This window comes from Phyllobates terribilis, unplaced genomic scaffold (genome assembly GCF_046119375.1).
Source record: "Phyllobates terribilis strain yellow unplaced genomic scaffold, ASM4611937v1 Scaffold_2__4_contigs__length_985480577, whole genome shotgun sequence".
NCBI lineage: Eukaryota > Metazoa > Chordata > Amphibia > Anura > Dendrobatidae > Phyllobates > Phyllobates terribilis.
The window spans coordinates 451,333,097-451,344,537 of record NW_027362762.1 but is presented as its reverse complement, the minus strand read 5'-3'; positions in this window follow the sequence as shown (position 1 = coordinate 451,344,537).

Here is an 11,441-nt window from a genome sequence, read left to right as displayed (position 1 = left end):
TCAGTCACTCCGCGGGCGCTCTCGCCTGAACCTATGCAGATCGACCAGACCAAGACGGTCAGATCTCGCCAAGAATCTCGCCAAGCCGAGGGAAGCTGTTTCTATTGTGGCAGTATGGAGCACTTCATCCGTTCCTGCCCGGAGAAGCCGGGAAACACCAGTGTCTAGGACCGCTCGGAGAGGTCGTCCTAGACAAAAGCAAGCCCTCTCCGTCTCTGACTTTACCGGTCTCTATTGCTTGGGGAGAAAACCGTCACTTTGAACTCGCCCACCTGGATTCTGGAGCTGCTGGAAACCTCATCTCCCAGTCTCTGGTAGAGAGATACCGTATTCCCACCAAGTCCCTGGCTGAACCATTATCAGTCGCCTCTGTGGATGGAAGACTTCACTCGGAGACCATCCTGCTCGTCACTGAACCCATAACCCTGCAGGTGGGAATGCTGCACTCTGAGGAAATCTCATTCCATGTGTTGTCCGGACTTTCTCACTCCCTGTTGCTAGGTCTACCTTGGCTCCAGACACGAACCCGTATTGAACTGGCGATCCGGTGAAGTACTCCGATGGGGTCCAGACTGCCATAGGACCTGCCTGGTTCCGGTCCACCCAGCTCGCCCTCCGCCAACTCCAGCTAATTTACCAGGTCTCCCAGCTCCTTACTGGTCCTATGCGGACGTCTTCGGTAAGAAGGAAGCAGAGACGTTGCCACCCCATAGGCCATATGACTGCCCGATCGACCTTGTACCTGGCACCACTCCTCCCCGTGGGCGTATCTACCCATTGTCTGCAGCCGAGACCCTGGCCATGTCTGAGTACATTGAAGAGAATCTGGCTAGGGGATTTATCCGGAAATCTACCTCCCCGGCTGGAGCCGGATTCTTCTTTGTCAAAAAGAAAGACGGCTCGCTACGCCCCTGTATTGACTATAGAGGACTCAATCAGATCACGGTTAAAAATAAATACCCCCTTCCGCTCATCTCTGAGTTATTTGATCGTCTTAAAGGCGCCAGGATCTTCTCCAAGCTGGATCTACGTGGAGCGTATAACCTGGTCCGTATCCGTCAGGGAGACGAGTGGAAAACAGCATTTAATAACCGGGACAGACACTATGAGTACCGTGTGATGCCCTTCGGTCTCTGCAATGCTCCCGCCGTCTTCCAAGAACTGGTCAACGACATCTTCCGTGACCTTCTTTACTCCTGCGTGGTGGTATACCTGGACGACATCTTGGTCTTCTCTCCGGATCTTCCCACACACCAGAGGGATGTTCGTCAGGTCCTGCTTAGGCTCAGGCAGAACCACCTCTATGCTAAATACGAGAAGTGCCTTTTTGAGCAGACCTCTCTTCCATTTCTAGGCTATGTTATCTCCCAGACAGGCTTGCGAATGGATCCCGAGAAGCTCTCTGCTGTCCTAAAGTGGCCCCGTCCGGAGGGCTTAAAGGCGATACAGCGATTCCTGGCCTTCGCTAATTACTATCGTCTCTTCATTCCTCACTTCTCGTCACGGACTGCGCCCATATCTGTGCTCACCCGTAAGGGAGCAAATCCCAAGGTATGGTCACCCGAAGCTGAGGAGGCCTTCCTTTCCCTGAAACAAGCCTTCTCCTCTGCCCCTGTGCTGCACCGTCCGGACTGCAACAAACAGTTCTACCTGGAGGTTGATGCCTCCTCCTCTGGAGCCGGAGCGGTGCTCACCCAGAAGTCTTCCTCCGGGAGAATGGTAACCTGCGGCTTTTTCTCTAAAATCTTCTCCTCCTCTGAGCGCAATTACTCCATAGGAGACCGAGAACTGCTTGCCGTTAAATTGGCGCTGGAGGAGTGGCATTACCTGCTTGAAGGGGCTCTATACCCGGTGATCATCTATACGGATCACAAGAACCTGGCATATCTCCAAAATGTCCAGAGACTTAATCCACGTCAGGCCCGGTGGTCTTTGTTCTTTGCCCGCTTCGATTTCACCCTTCATTTCCGCCCGGCGGACAAAAATGTCAAAGCTGATGCCTTGTCCCGATCCTTCCTGTCCTCCGACCAAGAGGAGGAGCCTATGCACATTATCGACCCCTCCAAGGTGATGAATGTGGCCCCCTTGGATTTGACTCGTCTCCCACCCGGCAAGACGTTCGTGGCGCCTCCAGACCGTGAGAGGGTTCTTCGCTGGGGTCATTCTTCTAAACTAGCTGGCCATGCCGGCCAAAAGAAGACCTTCCTACTCATTTCCCGGCATTACTGGTGGTCTACCCTGCGTAAGGATGTGGTAGACTTCGTCTCTGCCTGTTCATCTTGTGGCCGCAACAAAATTCCCAGACACTTACCAGCTGGTCATCTCCTGCTGCTTCCCATACCTGTTGCCCCGTGGCAACACATCGCTATGGACTTCATTACCGATCTTCCTGTCTCTGCCGGGTGTACTGTCATTTGGGTGGTCGCGGACCGCTTCTCTAAAATGGCCCACTTCATTCCCCTGCCTGGTCTTCCGTCTGCACCTGAGCTGGCTAAGGACTTTATTCGCCATATCTTCCGTCTCCATGGCCTACCCCTCCACATCGTGTCGGATCGAGGGGTTCAGTTTACCTCACGCTGCTGGAGAGCCACATGTAAACTGCTGGACGTCACCCTGGATTTCTCCTCCGCTTACCACCCTCAGTCCAATGGTCAAGTGGAGCGGATCAATCAGATCCTTACCAGCTATCTCCGGCACTTTGTTAATGCCCACCATTCTGATTGGGTGGACCTCCTTCCTTGGGCCGAGTTCTCTTATAATAACCACAAGAGCGAATCCTCTTCCAAATCCCCGTTCTTTATTGTCTATGGCCAGCACCCCCGGATTCCGCTTCCTGTCTCCGTTTCTGTGGACAACCCTGCTGCGGAGTCTCTCGTCAGCGAATTTTCTACTATTTGGGAGAGTACCAGGTCCGCTCTTCTTCTGTCCTCTGAGCGGATGAAGAGATATGCTGATAAGAGACGTCTGGATCCGCCTCAATACCGCCCGGGAGACAAGGTTTGGCTCTCGTCCAAACATGTGCGGCTCAAAGTACCCTCCTTCAAGTTGGGCCCTCGATTCATCGGTCCCTTCGAAGTCCTCAGGCAAATTAACCCTGTGGCCTACAAATTAAAACTCCCGGCCACCCTACGGATTCCCAACTCCTTCCACGTATCTCTCCTCAAACCCGTTGTCTTTAACTCTTTTTCCAATAATCCAGGTGCCCCTCCTGCTCCGGTTTCCGCTGATGACGTCTTTGAGGTAGAGAGTATTCTGGCCTCCAAGAGGGTAAGAGGAAAGACCTTTTTTCTGGTAGATTGGAGGGGGTTTGGTCCTGAGGAGAGAACTTGGGAACCCAGGGAGAACATCAACGCCCTGCTTCTCCTTGAAAAATTTCTTTCTGGCCAAAAAAAGAGGGGGCCTAAAGGGGGGGGGGGTACTGTAGCATCGGCGTCTCTGCCCCGTTCTAGGCAGAGACGCCGTCCCTCTCACCTCCCCGCTCCTGGCGCGGCGTCCTCCAGCGCTTCTCTCCCCGCTGCTTCCGGCACGCGCTCCTTCCCCGGCAGTGTGCTTAGGGCGCGCGCTCCCCCTCTCTTAAAGGGACCGCGCGCGCCGTCCTAAGGAGTCCCCGGCCAATTGCCGGAGGACCTCCCATATATAAGGCACCTCCTCCAAAATGGAGGTGCCCGAGCAATGTTGTTGCAAAGCCTTCACTCTGCTTCAGCCCTCAGGTCCCGTTGCCAGTGACCTGCCAGTCACCTGCCTGATTCCTGCCTGTTACCTGCCAGTCATCTGCCAGATTCCTGCTTGATACCTGCCTGATATCCGCTTACCAGCTTGCAAGCCTGCGGTCCGACGGTCTGCTCTCCGACACCTGTCAGTCTGTCTATGGACCAGCCTGCCCGCTCACCTGGGAGCGCTCACCTGTTACTTGCCTGCTAGCCTATCTGGAGGCTCTGCCGTCACTTGCCGTGACCTCCTGCCTGTCCAGAGACTCTTGCCCGCTCACCTGGGAGCGCTCACCTGCTACCTGCCTGCTAGCCTACCTGGAGGCTCTGCCGTCACTTGCCGTGACCACCTGCCTGTCCAGAGACTCTTGCCCGCTCACCTGGGAGCGCCCACCCGCTACCTGTCTGCTAGTCTACCTGGGGGTTCTGCCGTCACTTGCCGTGACCACCTGCCTGTCCAGAGACTCTCGCCCGCTCACCTGGGAGCGTTCACCAGCCACCAGCCCGCTGCCCTTCTACCCAGAGACTGTCCCTGTCACTTGCCGTGACTACCTGCCCCTCTACCCAGAGACTGTCCCTGTCACTTGCCGTGACTACCTGCCCCTCTACCCAGAGACTGTCCCTGTCACTTGCCGTGACTACCTGCCCGTCTTCCCTGGGAGCCACCCGCTTCCTTACAAGGACTGCCCCCTTGTATAGTTGCACAGAGGTTCCACCTCCCAGACCCGTTACAGTAATAAGCGAAGCCCAGGAATCGCTGTATCGCCTTTAAGCCCTCCGGACGGGGCCACTTTAGGACAGCAGAGAGCTTCTCGGGATCCATTCGCAAGCCTGTCTGGGAGATAACATAGCCTAGAAATGGAAGAGAGGTCTGCTCAAAAAGGCACTTCTCGTATTTAGCATAGAGGTGGTTCTGCCTGAGCCTAAGCAGGACCTGACGAACATCCCTCCGGTGTGTGGGAAGATCCGGAGAGAAGACCAAGATGTCGTCCAGGTATATCACCACGCAGGAGTAAAGAAGGTCACGGAAGATGTCGTTGACCAGTTCTTGGAAGACGGCGGGAGCATTGCAGAGGCCGTAGGGCATCACACGGTACTCATAGTGTCCGTCCCGGGTATTAAATGCCGTTTTCCACTCGTCTCCTTGACGGATACGGACCAGGTTATACACTCCATGTAGATCCAGCTTGGAAAAGATCCTGGCGCCTTTAAGGCAATCAAATAACTCAGAGATGAGCGGAAGGGGGTATTTATTTTTAACCGTGATCTGATTGAGTCCTCTATAGTCAATACAGGGGCGTAGCGAGCCATCCTTTTTTTTGACAAAGAAGAATCCGGCTCCAGCCGGGGAAGTAGACTTCCGGATGAATCCCCTGGCCAGATTTTCCTCTATGTACTCAGACATGGCCCGGGTTTCAGCCGCAGACAACGGATAAATACACCCACGGGGTGGAGTGGCGCCAGGTACCAGGTCGATCGGGCAATCATATGGCCTATGAGGTGGCAATGTCTCTGCTTCCTTTTTACCGAAGACATCAGCATAGGGCCAGTAAGGAGCCGGAAGACCAGGTAAATTAGCTGGGGTAGGTGGAGGACGAACCGGACGAACCGGAACCAGGCAGGTCTTATGACAGAGCGGCCCCCACCGGAGTACTTCACCGGAATGCCAGTTCAACACGGGTTCATGTGGAGCCAAGGTAGGCCTAGCAATAGGGAGTGGGAGAGTCCGGGCAACACATGGAAGGAGATTACCTCAGAGTGCAGCATTCCCACCTGCAGGGTTATGGGTTCCGTGACGAGCAGGATGGTCACCGGAAGGAGTCTTCCATCCACGGAGGCGACTGACAAAGGTTCAGCCAGAGACTTGGTGGGAATACGGTATTTCTCAACCAGGGATTGGGAGATGAGGTTTCCAGCGGATCCAGAATCCAGGTGGGCGAGTTCAAAGTGACGGTTCTCTCCCCAGGAGATAGATACAGACAAAGTCAGGGTTGGAGAGGACTTACTTTTGTCTAGGGCGACCTCTCCGAGCGGTCCTAGACACTGGAGTTTCCCGGCCTCTCCGGGCAGGAACGGATCAGGTGCTCCTTACTGCCACAATAGAAACAGCTCCCCTCGGCTCGGCGTGAGTCTTGGCGAGATTTGACCATCTTGGTCTGGTCGATCTGCATGGGCTCGGGTGAGTGCGCCCGGGGAGTGACAGAAGAGGAGACAGGTCTCTGGAAAGTAGGAGCTAGGCTGGGAAACCTTCTCTCACGGGTGGTCTCTTTGGTGCGTTCTTGAAACCGGATGTCAATCCAGGTAGCCAGCGACACCAGGTCATCCAGGGTGGTAGGAATGTCCCGACCGGCGAGCTCATCTTTAATTCGACCGGAAAGACCCTCGCAGAAGACGGACACCAGGGCCTCGTTATCCCAGGCAAGCTCAGAAGCGAGGGTGCGGAACCGTATGGCATATTGGCCCACGGTGAGGCTCCCTTGGCGAAGACGTAGCAGAGAGGAGGCAGATGAGGTCTTTCGTCCCGGTTCATCGAAGACTCTCCGGAAAGCAGTGAGGAAAGATGACAGGTCGGACACCAGGGGGTTCCCTCTCTCCCACAGGGGGTTAAGCCATGCCAGTGCCTCCCCAGTGAGATGGGACATGATGAATGCCACTTTGGCCCGGTCGGAGTTAAACTGGTGAGCCAAGAGTTCAAAGTGCAGGGTGCACTGGTTTATGAAGCCCCGAGCTTGAGCGGGGTCGCCTCCGAAACGAGGAGGTGCAGAAAGCCGGGGTCCGAGGCAGGATGCCATGGTATTGGTGGGCAGCGGCGCTGCCGGGGTGCGAGTCGTGTGACTTGCGGTGGTTGCAGGTGGAGCAGTCAGTGTGTCCAGGCGGGAGTTGACATTCCGCAGGTGGTTCAGGATGGACTCCTGCTGGGATCTCTGACGGGAGACTTCCTGGTATAGGTCAGAGAGCGAGGGAGCTTGGGTGCCACCGGGTTCCATGGCCCGAGCAAACTGTTACGGGTCCGGGTGGTGGAACCTCTGTGCCTCTGTGCAAGGAGGGACCCAGAGGGGCGTGACTAAGTATCCACGCGAACCGACCCTGGTCGTACGGCAGCTAACGACACCGTGACCAGGGAGGATCCGGGCTGAGGGACCAGGTACTACTCTGGGGACGACCTTGTAAGAGAGCAGGTGGCTTCCACGGGTCAGATGGCTGGGAGTGACCGATATGGCGGATGGACACGGCAAGCAGGCGGAAGTCTCTGGTAGCAGACAGGTGGTCACAGTTCGAGAAAGCAGGGCAAGTAGCAGTCTTTAGGTTTACCAGGAAGGTGGTCACAGCAAGTGACGGCAGGGTCTCCAGGCAGGCTGGCAGGAAACAGGCAGGTGCTCCCAGGTGAGCAGGCAGACAGACGAGGCAGGTAATTGGCAGGTAACAGGTGAGCGCTCCAGGTGAGCAGGCTGGCAGGTAACGGGCAGGCAGGACGAGAAGTCAGGCTAGCAGCGGGACCTGAGGGCTGAAGCACAGATGAGACACAGTGCAAACAACTTTGCTCGGGCACCTCCATTATGGAGGAGGTGCCTTATATATGGGAGGTCCTCCAGCAATTGGCCGGGGACTCCTTAGGGCAGCGCACGCGGTCCCTTTAAGAGAGGGGGAGCGCGCGCGCGCCCTAAGCACACAGCCGGGGAAGGAGCGCGTGCCGGAAGCAGCGGGGACAGAAGCGCTAGAGGACGCCGCGCCAGGAGCGGGAAGGTTAGAGGGACGGCGTCTCTGCCTAGCAAGGGGCAGAGACGCCGATGCTACAGCTATACTTTGGAAAGGTCATCAATATCAGATTGGTGGGGGTGCGACACCCAGCACTCCCTCCATTCAGCTGTTCTCTTTGCCGCCACCGTCTGGATGTGCTAAGTTGTGGAGCAGAAGTACATAGCTCCGTTAACTGTTTAGTGGACACATCGTGGTACTGCAGATCAGGGACATACATAAAAATAATGGGGCCCCATAGCAGAAGTCCTATTTGGGCCCCCCTCCCCCAGAGAAAAATAATAATAATGTTCAGTGGGGTCACTGAAGAGGATATGTCATAAATTTGCAGCCCTTATAAAGTGATTTTGGCCTTTTGAAGCCCACACTAAAATACCCATTTCATAGCCCCCATAAAGTATGATGCCATCAAATATTCCACCCAAACACTGTAAGATAGCCCCACAGTGAATTCCTCCACAGTGGCCTCCACATGCACAGTATGATCAACCTACTGTATACCACCTACCCCATACCAAAGTATGATACCCTCACAGTCACCTCAACACAGCATGATGGCCCCCATAGTACTGGAACCCACAGTATAATGGCACCCTTAGTCCCCCCACACAGTATGATGACCCCCACACAGCCCTCCACACAATATGATAGTCCCCACACAGCCCTCTATACATTATGATGGCCCTCCCTTAAAGTATAGTTGCCCTCCATACAGTACAGTGGGGTCCACAACCCTCCACACCGTATGATTGCCCCCACAGAACCTTCCACACTGTATAATGGCCTGCACACATTATAATGGCTCCCACTAGCCTTCTAAACAGTATCATGGCCCCAAACATAGCCCTCCAGACAGTATAATTGGTCCCCACACAGCCATCCAAATATTATAATGGCCCCCACATAGCACTCCAAATAGTATGATTCCCCCACACATAGCCCTCTAAATAGTATGATGGCACCCCAAAGAGCCCTTCAAATAGTATGATGGCCCCTATAAAGTACTCATTGAGAGAGAAAAAAATACTCACCTCTCCCGCTGCTTCGGTCTCTACAGCATGTGGTCTGAGCCTCTGCACTACTCAGCATAGTGGGCACAATATAGTGACATCATCGTGCCCGCTACGCTGAAATGTCAGACACACAGGGCAGAATGATGGAGAAGGGAGCTGATGGCTCCCTGTTCCATCATTGCTTTCAACTGTATCTGCATTAATGATGAGGATACAGTTGAAAGTAGTATGATGCCGAGTGGGGGGACCTGGCGCTGTCACCATGTCCCCCGACTCACGGGACCCATAGCGGCCGTGTGGTCTACCACTATTAGTGGGACGTCATTACTACAGATCTACCCCTATTCAAATGAATGAGCATGTAATAGTCATGGCATTTCTCATACAAAATGTTTGATGCACAAAACATTACACACCTATATCACAAATGCAGCATTTCACTATATACACACATAGTATAAAACAACATATCATAACATCAACATGGCATTAGCACAGCTCTGAACAGCTCAACAGGTAGTACTAGAGGTTCACATAGCCTCATTATGTAATATTTCTATGAGGGTGGCAGGCCCATTTTCTAACCTCTTTCATAAATCAGAGATATACATCGGTAGGATTTTCCAATTTATAGCTCTGTAATACACCTTTTTCTTACAGGATGCCTCTGCATAGAATGGAGTAGTCAAACATGGTAGCTGACGTACACTAGTCCGAAGAATACCATAAGGACACTAATTGGCCTCTGCTAAGTAATTGGGGACCTCTGGATAGACTTGAAGCATATACCCAGAGATTTACCGGGCACACGCCAAACGGACACTGCAGACACAGCACGAATATACTCTTACAGGTGCTTAATTACAGCTAATGCAAATACAACATATGACACAATATTGTTATTTTTCAGCCAATTATCTTAATTTATAGGAATGTAGGAAACTACTTTATGCCTCCTTCACACGTCCGTGTCGTGTCTCCAGTACGTGGTATGATATTTTTTCACAGATACCACACATACCCATTATAACCTATGTGTTAGAACCCTCCTGTTAGTTTTTTCTATCTTGTGTTTTGCGGTCACGTGACCATCTGCCTATATATTCCAGCTCCGCCCTTCTGGCTTTGCTGGACTTCAGTGTTGTTTGACTGTTTTGCTAGCCTGGTGCTTTGGTGCCTATCTCTGTCAGTTCTTGGTCCTCTGGGACCTCTAGTACATTTTTGTCAGTTTGTCTTTTGTGTTCTACAACAACTTCCGTTTAGGAGGTGTCCCATTTTTTTGCCCCAGTCCTTAGTTCTTTTAGGGACCCCTCCCTTAATTCTATAGGTCTTCATTCAGACTAGCCGAGGACTTAGGCGGGTCTGTTCACTAGGAACAGGCAGCCCGCTACATCGTAGGGATTCAGCTTAGTCTTACTGTAAGGACAGCTTTCCCCTATCTTTCCTTAGTACTTGTTGCAGATTATAACAGTAAGTCCAGCCCAAAAAACTAAAGGAAAGAAATTCGGGGATCAGTATGGTTTCCATCCAGGATTTGGCTCAACGCTTGCAGGGATTGTCTCTGGAGGTGGCCGAGCTCCAGCAACACGTGAGTAGCTGTTCTGGAGCGCATTTTGTCGAACCCAAGGTAGGACTGCCTGATGTTTTTTTATGGTAAACAGCAAGATTTTTTTTCCTTTAAAAATGCTTGTTTGTTATATTTTCGTTTGAGACCAAGATCCTCTGGGAATGAATCACAGCGCACTGGTTTTATTATGTCACTTTTGAGCAAAGAAGCACAGGGGTGGGCCTTTTCTCTCCAACCTAATGATCCGTGTTTAAGGTCTGTTGAAGATTTTTTTTCTGCTATGGGGCTATTATATGACGATCCTGATCGAATCTCATCTGCTGAATCAGAACTTAGACGTTTAAATCAGGGGTCAGATGATGTTGAAAATTATTGCACTCACTTCAGGAGATGGGCCTCAGAAGTTAAATGGAATGATTCTGCGCTGAGATGTTTATTTCTTGCTGGTCTGAGTGAAAGGGTTAAGGATTTGCTAATTGCATTCCCTGCACCTGAGACTCTGCAGGAAGCTATGCAGTTAGCTGTTCCTGTGGACAGGAGCCTGAGGTCCAGGGTGAATGATGTAAAAACTCCTGTAACGTCAGGTCCTAGTTCCCAGAAAATCTGCTCTGACAGCGGAGAACCAATGGAGGTTGGGGCGATGTCACTCCGCTCTCAAGAAAGAGACCGGAGATTCGCCGAGGGTTTGTGTCTTTATTGTGGTAAAGCTGACCATTTGATTAAGTATTGTGAGCGTCGTTTCAATAAAGAAAAAAAAATGTCAGTTACGCCAGTATAGCTTGTTTACGCTCTGCAGGAGTATTTCTTTCTGGGAGTACTACTCTGCAGGGAGATTTGATTGAATTTCAGGTATTTGTGTATTGTGGTTCAACACTTAATGTGATTGATAAAGGGTTTTTGGAAAACCTTAAATTGAAAACCAAACCTTTGTCATCACCTATTTCTGTGGTTGCAATTGATAACACTCCTTTGAAATGTATTACTCACAATACTGCTGCATTTTCCCTCACTATCAATGGAGTTCACCAAGAAATTTTGGACTTGGTTGTTTTGGATAATTTGCCCTCTCCAGTTGTTCTGGGATTGCCTTGGTTAAAACTGCACAATCCTTTATTGGACTGGTCTACTAATGTGATTAAGTCTTGGAGTCCGAAGTGCTATGATAAAAGTTGTAATGGTCGCATTGCGGTTGTGGAAAAAGGGGAATTACCGGTACCTATTCAAGAATTTTGGAGGGTTTTTTCGGAGGAGGAGTCGCAAGTTTTACCTCCTCATAGGGATTATGATTGCGCCATTGAGTTTGTTCTGGGTGCTACTCTTCCCAAAAGTCGCTTGTTTAATCTGACTATCCCTGAAAGAAAGGCTTTGGAGGAGTACATAGAAACTAGCCTGGCTGCT